General features: G+C 43.3%; 1 protein-coding gene across 2 annotated transcripts in view; it reads right to left on the bottom strand.

The window, feature by feature from the left end:
* LOC142140053 (cyclic nucleotide-binding domain-containing protein 2-like) overlaps positions 1-17,685 on the bottom strand; it is a 251,867-nt gene that overhangs the window by 16,123 nt on the left and 218,059 nt on the right. The gene's annotated exons all lie outside the window — the stretch shown is intronic.

Here is a 17,685-nt window from a genome sequence, read left to right as displayed (position 1 = left end):
CATAGTAATGAGATTAATCATTACCTTACAACTCACCGGCCTCTCCCACTCCCATCTCGCCCCTCTTCGATCTGTTCTTAATGCGGCTGCGAGACTTATCTTTCTCTCCGCTCTTTCTCTGCCTCCCCTCTCTGCTTTGCCCTACACTGGCTCTCTTTCCCCTACAGAATCCTTTTTAAACTCCTCACTGTCACCTACATGGCCCTCTCCCTTTCCACTGCCCCTTATATCTCTAACCTCCTCTCCATCCACACTCCCTCCAGTTCCCTGCGCTCGGCCAATGACCGTCGCCTTTCCTCTACACAGATCACCTCATCCCATGCCAGAATTCAAGGCTTCTCCCATGCTGCACCTCCACTGGAACAACCTCCCTCCCTTCATCCGCCTTTCCCCTAATCTTGGCTCCTTCAAACGGGCTCTCATAACCCATCTGTTCCTTAAGGCCTACCAACCATCCACATAACCTTATCGTTCTCATCACCTCCCACTTTCCTGTCTCCTCTTGTGCTTGAACCCCTCTACTGACTCCCCTTGTGTCTGCTGTCTATTCCCCCCCCCCTTAGTATGTAAGCTCGTATGAACAGTGCCCTCTTCCCGTCTCACTGCCATTTCTTCTACTCCTTCGTCACTGTACTTGCTATGCTTGGAGATATTGAAGTCTTGGCTATACTCGTTTTACTCTGTACTGTCGTACCCTTGTATACTGGCTGGACTGTATTTTTGTATTTTGTATGGCGCTGCGGACACCTTGTGGCGCCATATAAATAAAGAATAATAATAATAATAATAACTCACGCTGCACTCCCTGCCCTCCTCTATGGGCCGCGGTGCACCCCTCTGCCCCAAAAATGGACAACGCAGGCCTGATTCAAGTCTGCACGCAAGTTCCGTTTAAAAAAAGAGCACAGAACTTGAGCGTAGTTCTGAGCATATTCAAATTTCAGTTTAAATCTGGATATAAGTACGCTCTGTCTAAACAGTACTTGTCCTATGCTAACACACAGGACAGAGTGCAGGATACACACAAGCGAATGTGCCATAAAAAGGTCACATCAAAACGCATGCAAAATACTGTTATATTATTACATAAATGAACAACTCTAAATAGTATAATCATTAATAAATATATGGCTGGTTTAAAAAAATGAAATTTTTTTGAAATTTTCTTTTTTACTTGAAATAAATGCATCAAGATATTCTAAATGCGCACTGTACATACATTGCATTTTTTTGGTCTATCTTAGTTTCCTACACATGTTCTGTGCTATCTAGTGGCACGCATGCTTGTACTATTCCAAAAATAGGCTGTGCCGTGCCAGTCATCGCTATCAGTTGGCACTATGCCTGCCCTGTAGCTGGTTGCAAATGATACGGCTAAAATAACTGTAAGTTAATCTCTCATTGATTGTTGATAATGTCTTCTAAATGTAACACTCAGGGTAATACTTCCGTATTCGATGATTGTCGAACCCTATCTCAATGTTTCTCAGATGTTCTCTAACTCGGGTGTGTCCTTATTGTCCTGCCATTATATTGTTTTCCACATTGGCGTTGTATTACATAGACAACATTCATGCTGTTGCAGGGCCATCTTAACAACATTATGGGCCCCCGGGCAAAGCAGTGCACCGGGGCCCCTAGATATAGATATAGATATATAGATGTATACAGATACATATAGATATGTAGAGATAGAGATAGATAGATGTACATGCTCAGTGACCCTTGTAGGTTTTTTTTGCAGGTTTTTTTCTTTTGCAGGATTATTTATTCTCATTAAGAGCCGTGCCTATGGGGCCCCCTTGCCCGTGGGGCCCCCGGGCAGCTGCCCATCGTGCCCAATGGAAAAGATGGCCCTGTGCTGTTGCATGTAATGAAGTCATGAATTTTAAATCTTTGTCCACTTGGTGTTGATTGGTGCTCCAAAACTGCTTTTGTGGTTCTGCATCCTGGTGTTACACAATTGGAGGACAGACCACAATGCAAAAAAACCTTTGTTGGTGTTTTCTCTCTCAAGCAACTGGGTTAGTCCATGACTGTTTTACTGGGAATATGGTTGGGTGTCAAGGTTCTATTTAGGTCAGGGGCCACTGGTGACAACCACACAGGATGTTGACCCCACTATGGATTTTTATAAACATTGATATTAATCCCACTGTACATATCTAGAGAATCACATTGGATTTATACCCACTGAAATTTGATTTTACATTTGGCTAGACCATTAATGAACAACTATAATTACTGAGTGGACACTGTGCATATTTATGTAATATTTGTATGATTTGATAAGTATTATTTACTCATATGCATGTGGATATGCGTTTGAATGACGGTTTTTATAGGTGTTGTTATTATTTGGTTTTAATTTGAGCAATGAAGAGTGTTTTAATCACGTATTTATTAAATTGCGTTAACTTTAATAGTTGTCATCATATTGTTTACAGTTGGACAAACGAGCAATATATGATTTATTACCAGCATTCAGAGGAATACGGAAGTATTACCCTGAGTGTTACATTGAGAAGACATTATCAACAGTCAATGAGCGCTTAACTTGTGATATATTGTTGTTTTCTAAGGACGGGATACCCTTTGTTAATGCTGCTCTTGCAACAGTAGGATTAGAGCGCAATTCTCCCTCCCCCCCCCTCCCTCCCTTACGGCTGAAATAAGTGTACTTACGAGAAACACAGGACTTGAATCGGCCGCATCGCCCTTACTGTATATGGCCAATGTCCATTTGCCCCTTCCCTCTCCAGTTCTGCCCTCCAAGTTGTAGTGACATTTGCGAAGAGCTATTTCACACAAGATACGGCAAGCAGACTTGTGTCCGAACATGATTCTGGCCCTATGACTCTATGTTCAGTATTTAAGTACAAATAGCCTTCTGTGTTCCATCTGCAGAAAATTTTGCTGGACAACAAATTTAAATAATGAGGAAGAGGTGAAGATTCTGCACTCCAGATTAGTGTCAGTGCGCCACCTAGGCACATATAAGGTGCAAAAAGAACAAAGCAAGCAACCATTCACACATGTTCCTATGGGATCTATTACCCAAAAGTTTTGGGTTTCCTAAATAAAGTTTCTCTTGTCCATAATTCGAGGCACCATATAAATACTAAATTACATTTAAAATCTTCCTGTGCTCTAACATTCCCCTCCTAATGAAAATGTTTATTAGTGCTCCTCACAGTGACTTTGCAACGAAAGCCTCTGTGAGCATGTCACAAAAAGCAGCCATTGTTTCCCTTCTCTCCTTTCTGATATCAAACTTATTTAAAGGAAAGTAGATTAAAGAATGTGTTGCTTAAAATAAAGACAGCCATGATGTTCCCTTTTAAGAGTTATCGCAAATATAAATGAGGATCAAGTGGACGGTATATTGAGAAATAATGGAACATTTTTAATTATTAAAATAATTCAATGATTATTATTTTTTTTTTGGTACATTTTGATAGTAGGCAGAGATTAGTGGTGACAAGCATTTTCCTTTGAGTTCTGCCTTCGGTACTGCAGTACAGATGGGCGATGTATTTTCTCATTGTGAACTTGCGTTAGTGTAAGTGTCGGATTAAGAGGCCATTGTTCCTATGTATATGACCGTGCCATGTAATACATCCTTTAAGTTCATTGCCGGCATGGTTACCGTTTCCTTTTTTTTTTTATAAAAGTACAAATCTCACATTTTTTAACTCTACAACATTTTATAGACACGTTGCGGTAACAGAAGACAGCAGTTTATGGAAAATGATTCGCACTTAAGACTTAAACTGCTTTAACTCTCTGAAATGTCAGCAAATCTGCAGTAAACAAGCAATTGAAATAATCGTCACTTGAGATTTAAATCGACATGAAAGAGTCATTTTCCTGCACTGTTCTTGCAGGGCTTAAACAATTTCCGTCTGTTATAAGCGCAAAGGATATTTATTAAGGTGGTATAATTTCACAGTCTTAGTTCTGACATAACTGCTGCATGCACAACACACAAGGGAACACAAAGCAATGTTTAGGACGGAGTCCTCCTTTATGTTTAGACATAACATGTTATTAACAGCATACATTTTGTTTATCTCCATGAACTCCAATGTGTGGACACCTTAAAAGTTCTTTGTAAAATTAAACCTATCTGTTATAAAATATTGATGTATGTTTAGTTTCTTAGGGAGCCAATGCATTAGTTGGGCATGATACAGTATATCTCTTGTGATAAACATATGTTATTATTTGCCGTGCATATTTATGCTACTTATTATATAAGTTAGACAAGTTATTCCTAAATGTCTCCAGGTGGAGTGTTTAATCAGGGATGACAGAGAACAAAAGGTCTGGGTTAAACAATTAGGGCCTGAGTCATTAAGGAGAGCAAACCATATAAAAGGAGTAACATTTGCAACTGGGCAAAACCATGTTGCATTGGAGGGGGAGGTAAATTTAAAATGTGGGGAAAGATTTATAGTTGGAGTAGGGCATATCCTAGATCAACTTTAAATTTCAGTGTAATAATAAAGCTAGCAAGTATTTAAGTGCTACATGAAAAAATAGCCAGTATTTAACTTATGTGAAAAATAATAATCTATGTGCAACCCTTGCATTGTAACATGGTTTGTCCCAGAGAACATTTAGTCCTTTTTTGCCTTAATGACTCAGGCCCTTAGTGTATGCATATAAAATACTCTCAAAATGTTCATGTTTAGCCAACAAGATCATTGTTATACTAGTACCCGGGATTAGACTTTTAAGCACCTTCTCCACAGGGAGCTAACGGTCCCCAACCACCATGGGGGAGGAACCTCAGGAGTAAATCTTATCATTTTCCACTTATCACAATCTGGCTACCGCCCCTAATCCGCCCACCACTAGCTCCACCCCTGTGGGAATATTGAAGGGGATATAACCTGTGTTTGGGAGTACTGAAGGGTGTTCGTGGATTGAAGACTAGGAACTGCGCTTCTGTTATATGTCTATACTGTACAACGAATTCCGCCAGCACACTGCTATAGCCAGCAATAGACCTGCCATTTCAACTGTAGATAAAAATGCAAAAGTCTTAGTTGCACACATTTGCAAATGTATTTTAAAGCCACCTGCCACTCCACGGCGCTTTTGCTAATAGGGTGGTCCTAACTCTAAACAGTGAGAGTCCCATATATTTGGGCCATACATATGTGTTTTTAAATTGAGAGCAAACTTACCAAAGAGGTAACCCAGAAGCCTCCAAACAGCAATTCAGCACCAGCACTCCCCCTCAGCTACTGACACCAACACCAACCAGACAAATACAGAAGTGGAAGTTGCTCAATCAATTTCTAGGTTCATAGCAGGTGCTTGAAAGGGTGGGGTTATCCTAAAAGGAACAAACACACAAAGAATTCCCTCAGCACACTGCTATAGCCGGCAAAAGACCTGCCATTTCTACTGGTGGCTACAGCAGTGTGCTGGGGGAATTCTTTGTGTGTTTGTTCCTTTTAGGATAACCCCACCCTTTTAAGCACCTGCTATGAGCCTACAAATTGATTGAGCAACTTCCACTTCTGTATATGTCTATACTGTACCTGCAAAGAATCGCATCTGTCTGGTGATTGTATATCCTCATGTCTGTATTGCCACCTATGAAATACACTGTGTTTTCATTGCAACAATCTGCCTAGGTGATTTCATAGAAACCACTAGGACGTGCGGTCCTCACATTGTGGATTCCTACTGATCTTTCTGCGGTCTAAAATGTATTTGGGAATTCTATCTCCTTTAAACAGTTCTGTGCTGTAATTTTTAAACTTATCAACATTTTATACCCCTTTAATCTTTGTTCTCAGCTCTACTTCCTATATCTCAAATCGACTTTTAGATCTCAGCTAAGTAAAGAAAGACTTCCTATTTGTTTTCTAAGGTTAATCCTAAAAAATGCCATAATATTTATCTGGAAAACACCACCGCAAACTCTAAGCATCTTTCTGACCTTATTGCATTAATGAGGTCAATAATGCCTTTACATCTTAACAACACACTTTAATTAGTGCATTGTATCATTGTAAAAAAATAAAAATAAGGGTTACTGAAAAGCAATATCTTCCCGTCCCCCCCCCCCCTCCTGTCTCCTAATTGAGATTCCAGAGGCCTTTCAGCAATGTCCTAACTGTCCAATTCACAGCAGGGAAGGTGGCTTAATATGTGAAAGAGCAACTGTATACACAAGTAGATATACATCTCAAAGACCGGGTTGGATGTCTCTAAGCAAAGATTTCCGCATAAATATTATATATGAACACAGGACAAGCACAGATAAGAGACAAAATTGAACACCTACTTTTTTTTCCTTATCTATATCAACTTTGCCCACAGACTTTTTTTTTGTATAATAGGGTCTTTGAACTGTTGTACAGTATCGTATTCCTTCTCTAGAAAATATTAGGTGTAAAAATCACTGATTGCTATCTGCGTTTTTTTTCTAACATGACAGTGTTAACGTACTGCCTTGCTGCAATAGCTGCTTCTTTACTGGCAGAACATCTATTAATGGTTATTTTCATTGTGAGTGTTTTGCTTGTACAGTGAATACCAGTTAGGTGGTGCATTACAAACTATAGACAGATATGTTCAAGGAGAGAGCTCTAATGCTGGTCAAAACTCAGTCACTTGGCGTGGTCACAGACCTTTGGCTTGGATCTTAGGGTGGGTGAAAGCTGAAAATCCCCAATTTTTCCATCATCTTGCTAGGAAAATACCTGTTATGTTTTGCATGCCACGTAATTTTTTTGAAAGGGTTATAACTCTGTGTTGGCTTGCACGGTACTCACGGCCAATGCCACATTTAAAATAATGACCTGCATATAATAATTTAATAACAAAAGGGCTTTTTTATGCTCAAAACTAACAAATAGGTACATTTGTACAAATAGAAAAATAGAACTGATTGCACGACTGCATGAGGGAGGCCTGGCCAACCAGCAGCTCTCCAGGCGTTGCAAAACTAAAAGCCCCAGCATGCTTTGCCCGTAGATAGTCCGCTGATAGCTAGCAGGGCATGCTGTGACTTGTAGTTTCACAAAACCTGGAAGGCCATATGTTAGCCAGACTTGGCATGGAGATCTCTTGTTTATCAGATGCTTGGCATATATGCATCTAATACCCTGATGGATATTGCCTCATTTGCTTTATATATTTACTATAGGCATTGACTATTAGTTGTCCTACTTTTCCAGCGTTGGTGCAAAGATTAGTCCCATGGAGATCCTACTAATTCCATCGGTAAAACACTTTCCAACTTTGATTTCATCTAGAGTTGTGGATAACTTAGCCAAAGATTATCCACCTGGACACCAGCATGTCCTGTTTTTCCTAAAATAATCCTCTTGTATTCCCACTACAAATGTTTCACTCACATTGCTCATCTTCCCATAATGCAGATTTCCAATCCAACCAAAAGATTTATTTATATATATTTTGATCTATTTGTGTATATACCCTATGCTAGGACTTAATATGAGCCAAACACATTTTATTAATGAATACATATCAAAATATTGTGCATATAAACAATAAAAGACTATTTAAAAAGCATGAAAACAAAAACCTTGGCATAACATGTAACTCGTGATTCAAAATCAGCAAAATGCTTTGAGAAAGGAGGCGAGATGCCTTCAAAACATGTTGGATTAGAATAATATTGCTAAAGTCATCTTGTTACTTACCTAGTACTCATTATTTAGTAAAGTATCCTAACAAAGTAACTATTTGCAGCTTATAGACTCATCCTGTAATCTATTGTATTCCACTAACTATACTATCGGAAAGGATCGTATTTAAAGATTCCTTTGCTGCAGTTGAATGATACTCTTTATAAACATGCTAATGCTTTTCTGGTGCGTAGTTATAATTTATCATACAGTGATTTTATATTTATATGTCACAATTTGTTACATTGACAATGTTTCTTGTTTGAAGTTTTTTTATTATATAATTTTTTATTTTGTATGGTTGGAAATAAACTTTATAACATTACAAAGAGTCCAATGTAGGAATTACAGACCAGTATATCACAGACTTAAACATTATAACAGGGACAATAGAATGAAGACAATAATTTGTACTGAATGGATACACACTACAGAACTTTTCTCTCGATGTGTTATCTATAGCGATTTTACCAACGACTGTTAAAAAAAATAATTCCCGATCAGCATGCCGATGTATGTGTACACACTAAACAGATTTACCCTCAGATCTGTGCTGTTCATCTGTCATAACCATCTACTGAAATGATTGTGACTCGGTAAACTCTATAGAGATCTATGGTCCTGAGTGTATACACTGCAGGATTGTTCCATCGTTGAACAAGATTTTTAGTTCAGTTTAAAAATCAAATGAAACGATACGATGAGCTTTGAAACGATAATCGGTCACTGTTGCACAATACACTCTATGCGATATTGGGCCAAACAATCGTTTATCGTGTGATTGGCCTGATAATCTGCTGAAAACACTGTAGTGTGTGCTCAGCCTAAGGGGGTAGGTTTGCTGGGGAGCAAAGAGTTGAAAGATGGAGGAGGGGGTACAGAACTAGTAAGGAGGAAACAATGTCCTTATCATCTGGCTGCCAGACCATTGCTCAGCAGGGGTCCGCCCCCATGCTCTAAGCCTCCATTACAAGGTATGTGGGCTTGCCCCCCTTATCTGTCGTTCCAATTCCGCAGAGTGCATACACACTGCAGAATTGGAACAACATTGTTTCATTGCTGAACGACATTTTCAAGTCAGTTTAAAAATCTCGATCAACAGTTTTAGTGCCTTTGGAACGACCATCGGTCATCGTTTCACCGCACAGACTAAGGTGATATTGGGCTGAACTGTCATTTATCATCCGATTGACCCAATCATCGGTTGAAAACACTGTAGTGTGTACCTAGCCATTTATAAACAGGACAAGCTGTAGCTGTCTCAAATCGATGGGAGTCTTAGATATGTCTCTTGTGTAAGACAATCACACATGATTGAAATAAATATTAGTAGTCCCTAGTGTAAAATGCAGTAGGTAGAACACAGATATTTTTCCCTTTGTGTTGGGAAAATTTATATCATCACTAATTTCAGTGACAGCTGTTTCTGTAAAATGCAATTTATAAAGCACAGATGGTAAAACATTAATTTGTTTTGTACGTGCAATGCAATTACAGAATTAATTTAGCTACAATAATGCTTATAAATAGTAACTATGCGAAAAATATATTTGTGCTGTAGTCATTTGTTACTTTAGATATAAGACAGTTTTATAGTCCACTTCCGTGGCTTTGTTATTGTTTGGAATTTCTAAACCCATCATTGACCGATTCAGTTTTTTAGATTTTTGCCATCAGAGTTGTTGGGAATAACTTTATGTTTATTTGAACAAAGTTTTCTAATATATTTTTATTTCAAATCCTTTATATAGTAAAACAGAGGAAAAATGAGGGAGAAAAGTATATTTTTTTAGTAGAGTACCATTAATTTATCCAAATACCATCCAGCTTCACCCCCCCAAATATATATTCTGCATGTGTATGCTTTACTGTAGACCTATAGAAACCCTCGCTAATGTATTTTAGGCCACTTTAAGAGAAGTATGATTAAACATACTGAGGGGTAGCTGTATGAAGCATTTTACAAAGGAAACTAGCAACCAATCGGATTCTCGTTATCTTTTTCTAGAATGTACGAGATAAACGAAAGCTAGAATCTGATTGGTTGCTATGGGCAACACCTCCACTCTTCCTTTTTAGAAGGTTGGATAAATCTACCCCTAAGTTTTGTGAGCGATAGTAGCAATTGGAAGCAGATAATTACTCATGGGACAATCTCTAACTTAGGAGACATTAAAAAAGCTGGTTAAGGTTGATTAAGTTCTTGTTTCACAAACCAAACAAGGTGCTGGTGTCCATATAAGGGCTGAACAATGTATCACCGCGATTCACAGCAAAAAAGTGTAGGGGCAACTTCTGAGCATGTGTGGTCAAGCGCATACATACACTGGAGGGGTCCTCAGATGGGGGTGGAGGGTGGCAACCTGTCATAGCCAGGCGCCCCTCATCTCCGGACACACCCAGCATCCACTGTAGTTCAAACTTGCCTACTTTTAGACACTAAAGTCTGGGAGATCACGGCCAGGGGGTATGACTGGAGGGTGGGAGGGGCACAGTTAATCGTGTCATTTTGGCCCCGTCTATCGCATCGAAAATGATGTTTTTATGCAGGGGCAGGGCCTAAAGGATACGATTCACCGCAAATCGCATTATTTTGTCCAGGTATTTGCCGGATGCGGGAGACTTGTCTGCTCTCCCGGGAGTCCAAGAAACCGACCCGGATTTCGGGAGTCTTCCGGACATTCTGGGAGAGTTGGCAAGTATGCTGTAATTCCACCACTGTCTCCATAGGCAGTTTGTATTACATAAGGCATCAGCCTAGACAGATAAAGTAACTGCAGCAATGGGCTCATACACTCTCTGACGGACATTCGCTTTGCGAGAATTCCAGTGTTTTACAGGGTTCCTTTTTGTTACAATACAATGGAGGTCAATGAGAGTTCTCAATGACTACATAGCACACTATGTTGCAGGGAAGATATGAGACGGGTTAACCAACGCTCTACAAAGTACAAGGTTTTTTCTATGTTTTAGTTGGTTTTGTTTTTATATGCTTGAGTGTAGGAGCCCTAGCCCTGTATGGCAGATCATTCATCAATTCCCTGAGGTGCCCTGTGACTCAGATATTCAGCATTACATGTTGTTCCTATCTCCCACTTCCATCACAGACAGCAAACAATAAAATCCACAGCTCTTAGATAGTGAACTGGTCCTGATAAAAGTCATCATCAGCATCATCATCACCATTTATTTATATAGCGCCACTAAGTCCGCAGCGCTGTACAGAGAACTCATTCATATCAGTCCCTGCCCCATTGGGGCTTACAGTCTAAATTCCTTAACACACACAACCACAGACAGGCACACGGAGTAGGGTCAATTTGTTAGCAGCCAATTAACCTACCAGTAAGTTTTTGGAGAGTGGGAGGAAACCGGAGCACCCGGAGAAAACCCACGCAAAAATGGGGAGAACATACAAACTCCTCACAGATAAGACCATGGTCGGGAATTGAACTCATGACCCCAGTGCTGTAAGGCAGAAGTGCTAACCACTTACCCACCGTGCTGCCCCATAAGTCAAATAGCTGAAATAGCAAAGCATTGAATTACACATTATAACTATGACATCTTTAGTACTACATCTGTGTATCAATCCAGTAATCTTTATATCTGTGTGGCATTGCTATGTTCTCCCCGTGTTTGCGTGGGTTTCCCCTGGGTGCACCGGTTTCCTTCCATACTCTAAAAGCATACTATTAGTTTAGAAAATTAACCTTAGTCTGTTTGTGTTAGGGAATTTAGACTGTAAGATCCAATGGGAAAGGGACTGTTGCGGATGACAAATATTAACTGTGCAGTGCTGCAGAATTGGTGGCGCTATATAAATAAATGATGTGGATGTTTATAGAGCATTTTTGTATTATGGATTCTAAAAATCAATCACTGAAAGGTTTCTGCATTGTCTCAGAGTGATGCAAGGTAGAGATAATCACCGCCCCTGTTTACAGATATTAAAGATGATCTCTTTTCAGAAAAAGGATGAGATTGGTAGCACTTTGGAAATTTATACTTAAGTATAACTACATCAGTTGTATTAGACATATTATTAAGTTCAGTAATACACAAACATTTTATTATTATTATTATTATTAATTTTTATTTATAAGGCGCCACTAGGTATCCGTAGCGCTGTACAGGGACAGACAGAAACACGATACAGGGAGAGACAGCACGGAACAGTTAACAAAAAGCACAGTAACTCGGAAGCTCAATGTACAGCTAGATGAGAGGTGAGAGCCCCCAGCGGTGTAGCTAGAGGGGCAGAAGGGCAGGAGGACCTCACGGAGGAGACAAGGAGCTGGAGAGCAGAGTTAAGGTGGTGGAGAACAGGAGGAGAGGAGGCCCTGCTCGAAGGAGCGTACAATCTAAGGGGAGGGTAGGACGGACAGAGACACAAGGGTAGGAGGAGGAAAGGGGGAGAACGCAGAGAGGGAGAGGAGAATGACGAGGAGGGAGGCAGGAGGAGGGCAGGATAGGGAGGGCGGTAGGTGGGAGGCTGGAAGGAGGTCGGTTAGGTGGGGGACTGGAAGGCTTTGAGGAAAAGGTGGGTTTTTAAGGCCCGTTTGAAGCTGGACAAGTTGGGGGATGTTCTGATGGAGCGGGGGAGCTGGTTCCAGTGGAGGGGGGCAGCGCGGGAGAAGTCTTGGATGCGAGCATGGGAGGAGGTAACCAGGGGGGAGAAGAGGCGACGGTCATTAGCCAAACGCAGAGGGCGGGATGGAGCGTGGATGGAAATGAGGTTGGAGATGTAGGGAGCAGTGGAGTTGGAGAGGGCCTTGAAAGTAAGTGTGAGGAGCTTGAACACTATTCTGTAGGGGAAGGGGAGCCAGTGAAGGGATTGGTATAGAGGGGAGACAGAAGAGGAGCGGCGAGAAAGGAAAATGAGCCGAGCGGCTGCATTGAGTACAGAGCGAATGGGAGCGAGATGAGTGCGGAGTAGTCCAAGCGGGAGATGATAAGAGTGTGGACAAGAGCCTTAGTGGCATCTTGGGAGAGGAAGGGCCGGATGCGTGCGATATTCCGCAGCTGGAAGCGGCAGGATTTGGCGAGAGAGAGAATGTGAGGAGCAAAGGAAAGAGAGGAGTCGAAGATGACACCGAGGCAGCAAAGTTGAGGAACAGGGGAAATAGAGGAGTTGAGAACAGTGATAGAAAGGTCGGAAGGGGAGGGGGAATGAGCGGGAGGAAAAACAATAAGTTTGGTTTTAGCGAGATTAAGTTTGAGGAATCTAGAGGACATCCAGGAGAAGATGGCAGAGAGGCAAGCAGACACCCTGGAGAGGAGGGAGGAAGAGAGATCGGGAGAGGAAAGGTAGAGTTGGGTGTCATCGGCATAAAGGTGGTACTGGAGACCAAAAGAGCTGATGAGTTTGCCCAGGGAAGAGGTGTAAAGAGAGAAGAGTAGGGGTCCGAGAACAGAACCTTGGGGGACCCCTACTGGAAGGGAAGAGGGTGGGGAGAGAGATCCAGAGGTGGTGACAGAGAAGGAACGGTCAGCAAGGTAGGAGGTGAACCATGACAGGACCGGGCCAGAGAGGCCAAAGGATTGAAGGGTGAGGAGCAGGAGCGGGTGGCCAACGGTGTCGAAGGCCGCTGAGAGATCCAAGAGAATGAGAAGGGAGAAGTGGCCCCTGGCTTTCGCAGAGAGGAGATCATTAGTGACTGTGGCCAGGGCAGTTTCAGTGGAGTGGAGGGGGCGGAAGCCAGATTGGAGAGGGTCAAGGAGGGAGTGGTCAGAGAGGTAGGTGGAGAGGCAGCTGCAGACGAGCCTCTCAAGTTATTTGGAGGCAAAGGGGAGAAGAGAGATGGGGCGATAGTTAGAGAGAGAGGTGGGGTCAAGGTTAGGTTTCTTAAGAATGGGGGATACAAGGGCGTGTTTGAAGGAGGAGGGGAAGCTGCCGGCAGAGAGGGAGAGATTAAAGAGGTGGGCGAGGTGGGAGCAGGTGGCGGGGGAAAGGGAGCGAAGGAGGTGGGAGGGGATGGGGTCCAGGGGACAGGAGGACGGAGGGGAGGATGAAATAAGAGAGTGTACTTCTTCGCCCGTAGTGGGGCGGAAGGAGAAGAGGGGGCGGTGGCGGGAGGGGGAGGGAGAAAGCGTGGGGGGGGCGGAAGAGGGGAGGAGGTGATTTTGAGTCGGATGGCCTCAATTTTCGAGGAGAAGAAGGAGGCAAAGTCGGTGGCGGTGAGGGAGGAGGGGCAGGGGGTGGACAGGAAAGTGTTGAAGGTGGCGAAGAGGCGGCGGGGGTTGGAGGACTGGGAGGAGATGAGGGATTTAAAGAAAGAATGTTTGGCTAGAGAGAGGGCGGAGCTATAGGAAGAGAGGATGAACTTAAAATGGAGAAAATCAGCCAGGGAGCGGGATTTTCTCCAGTGTCGTTCAGCCGTACGGGAGCATTTTTGGAGGAAGCGGGTGAATTTGGAGTGCCAGGGTTGGGGTTTGGAGCAACGGGGGTTGACAGAGTGGCCCGGGGCGATGGCATCAAGAGCAAAGGTGAGGGCGTGGTTGTAGAGGGAGACCGCCAGGCTGGGGCAGGCCTGGGAGGAAAGGGGGGAAAGGAGAGTATCGAGAGTAGCAGACAGGGTAGCAGGATCGAGGGCGTCAAGGTTGCGCCTGGACTGAGTAGGAATGGGCGTGGGGTAGGGAGCGGGAGGGGAGGAGAGAGAGAAAGAGAAAAGGTGGTGGTCGGATAGAGGAAAGGGAGAGATGGAGAAGTCAGAGAGATTACAGAGGTAGGAGAAGACTAGGTCGATGGAGTGACCAAGGCAGTGGGTAGAGGAAAAGGTCCATTGTGTGAGGCCAAGAGAGTAGGTAGGGAAGTTAAAGTCGCCGAGGATGATGGAGGGGAGGTCAGAGGAGAGGTGGTGAGGAAGCCAGGCGGTGAAGTTGTCGATGAAGAGGGAGGTGGGACCAGGGGGGCGGTAGATGACAGTGACTCGGAGGTGGATGGGGTAAAAGAGACGGATAGAGTGGGATTCAAAAGAGGAGAAGGTAAAGGAGGGTTCAGGGGGGATGACACGGAAAGTACAGGCGGAGGAAAGGAGGAAGCCCACACCACCGCCTGGACGGGCCCCAGGTCTGGTGGAGTGGGTGAAGAAGAGGCCACCATAGGAGAGGGCGGCGGGGGAGGCAGTGTCAGAGTCAGAGAGCCAGGTTTCCGTAGTGGCAAGAAGGTTTAAAGAGTTAGACAAGAAGAGGTCGTGGATAGCGGTGAGTTTGTTGCGGACAGATCTAGCATTCCAGAGGGCACAGGAGAAGGGGAAGGAGGAAAGTGGAGAGATAGGGATGAGGTTGGCAAGGTTGGCAGAGCGCTGGGGAGAGCGGGGGCAAGATGGTGAGGTGGGGCAGCGGGAGAGAATGGGAATGGCGTTTGGACAGGGAGGCATAGTGGGGGGAGTGAGAGGCGCGGAAAGGGGGGGATGCAGAGAGGAGCGAGGAAGACAGAGAGAGGGCTAAGGGAGGATGCCAGGAGGGCAGAGGAACAGGTTGCAGGTGACTGGGGAGACAAAGGACACAAAGAGAATGAGGGGGAGAGAGGAAGTCAGTTAATGAGGCTAGAGGTGGAAGGGAGAAAAGGTGTGGAAAATGGAAAACAAGGCAGGAGGAAAACAGTGAGTGATAGAGTGAAAACAGTGAGTAATGGAGACAAAATAATGGCGTAACAGTGGATAATAGAGACAAAAACAGTGAGACAAAATAATGGAGTAACAGTGGATAATAGAGACTAAAACAGTGAGAATGGAGAGAATGATTAATACAGATGGTAACAGGAAAATAAAAATAGAGGCAATAAAACAGGCTATAGAAGCAATTGGCAATAGGTAACAGGCAATAAATGGCAGCAAGCAATGGGTGCCTAAATGTGGCTAGGAGCTATTCAGAGTGGCAAACCAAGCCAGGGGAAGAGTCCGAGATTCCAGGGAACAGTCAGGGGAAATGTCAGAGGTGTGATCCAGAGAGACAATAGTGTAGATCGTAGACGATACCTGGAGAGCATGGGTGAAAGTTAGAAGAGAGCCAGGAGACATCGAAGGAGGGGCAGCATCCGTGGACATCAGAGGTGGCAATGGAGACAGTCCAGGGCATGGGTGGAGGGACCGTGGGCAGCGGAGGCAGCGATGGAGACAGACCCGGGCGTGGAAGGAGGTAACATTTCCTTGAATTACTCACCAAGGGAAGTTGCTAGTAGCTTCAAGGTGCTGGTGTGTGCTTAGATGGGTGAGTAGTTTGTTGGAATCCTGCTCAAGTCAAATCCGGAGGGTAACTGCAGAGTGGAGTGGCAGCAGAGGCAACATTTGCACATTTTAATATGTGATAGTCTATTTAATTATTTCAAATTCTGTGAAAGTATGGTTCCCTGATCTCCAGGAAAGGGTTAAACAATCAGAACAAGATATGCATCATTCTGACATAATATTATGATAGATAGCCCTCTGCTATTTAAAATACACAATCAGATCTGGTAATGTTTGTAATATCCTGTGATATACTGTGATGTATTTAGTCTTCCACTCTATATCAGATAGCACAATATATATTGTAAAATAACAGCAATCTCTTTTCAGTCTGTTCTGCTCTTAAATAATGTAAACCAAGTCACCACCAGCTAGAAGATAAGTATCAAACTCTGCTACATTCACTTGTCATGTTCAGTTCTACATATGTGTTCTTGATTACATATATTCCTATGAGGATTGCATGCTTTGCTGTTTATTGCACAGCACTAAGCTAACATTGTCATCAAGTAGGAACTATAGACGGGTACGTCAACTTTATTTGCACATTGGTCCAGATTTGCTGAATAATTTAGGCCTTCTGGGAAATGGGGCAATTCACAGTGTATGGAACCTAAAGACGCCAATGAGGGAGGATCAACCAATGTCACATGTCTAAAGCCTTATACAAGGACAGGGCCTGATCAGCCGATAGGCTGATCGGCACTGGGTCCTGGGGGTGCCGCAGCCTCGGCACATTAATATTTGTTTTTATATATATTTTATTTTTGCAAATGCCAGCGATCGGCATCTTCCTCCGTTATCTGTCAGTGGATCCAATTGGGTTCAGGCAGGCAGCTAACGGCAAATCCGATACTGTTAGCTGCACTGATAGTGTGGGTGCGGTATGCTGCTTAGTATGGTCTCGTGAGATTATCACATCTCACGTGACTACACTAATCACTGAGCCCGCACTGGCAGGGCAGCTAACAGCATAAGATGTGCTGTTAGCTGCCTGTCAAGAAGAGAGAAGTGTCGGCGTTTGAAGAGAAGAGGAGCAGAAGACAGCAAGGTAAGTTCTGTATTTAAATATAATATATGAGGAGGAGATACTTTGATTGTGGAGGAAGGGGGATTACTGGTGGGGAGAGGGGGTTAATGGGTCAATAAATTGGCTGCAATGGGTTTGAAGAACTGGCTGGGGGGTTAATAAATTGTCTGCAATGCAATGGGTTGTTGAATTGGGAGGGGAGACTAATGAATTTGCTGCAATGGGTTGGTGAATTTGCCTGGGGAGGTTTAATGAATTGCCTGCAATGGGTTTAAGAATTGGAGGTGAGTTGGTTAATGTATTGTCTGCAATGGGTTGATGCATTGGGGGGTGGTTAATGTATTGGCTGCTGTGGGTGGAGGAATTTGTGTGGGTGGTGGTTAATGAGCTGCCTGAAATGGGTTGATGAATTAGCTAGTGGGGGGAGGTGATAATGAATTGGCTTCAATGGTTGGATGAATCGGCTGGGGGGTGCTAATGGATTGGCTGCAATGGGTTGATGAATTGGCTGGGGAGTTAATAAATTGACTGGGGGTTAATGAATTGGTTAAGATGAGGTGATTAATTGGCTGGGGGCTGAGGAAATGAGTGGTTGTGTGGATGATGAAATGGATGGGGGTGTCATAAACTTTCTGTTGAGGGCCGATAAAAATGGCTGGGTAAGGTGATGAAATAGCATGTGGGAGCTATGATATCTGTATTGTGTGGCAATCATGTGGTTTCAGCAGTCACTAGAACGCTAAATATT

This window comes from Mixophyes fleayi, chromosome 2 (assembly GCF_038048845.1).
Source record: "Mixophyes fleayi isolate aMixFle1 chromosome 2, aMixFle1.hap1, whole genome shotgun sequence".
Lineage (NCBI taxonomy): Eukaryota > Metazoa > Chordata > Amphibia > Anura > Limnodynastidae > Mixophyes > Mixophyes fleayi.
This window is presented reverse-complemented; position numbering and strand designations above follow the sequence as displayed.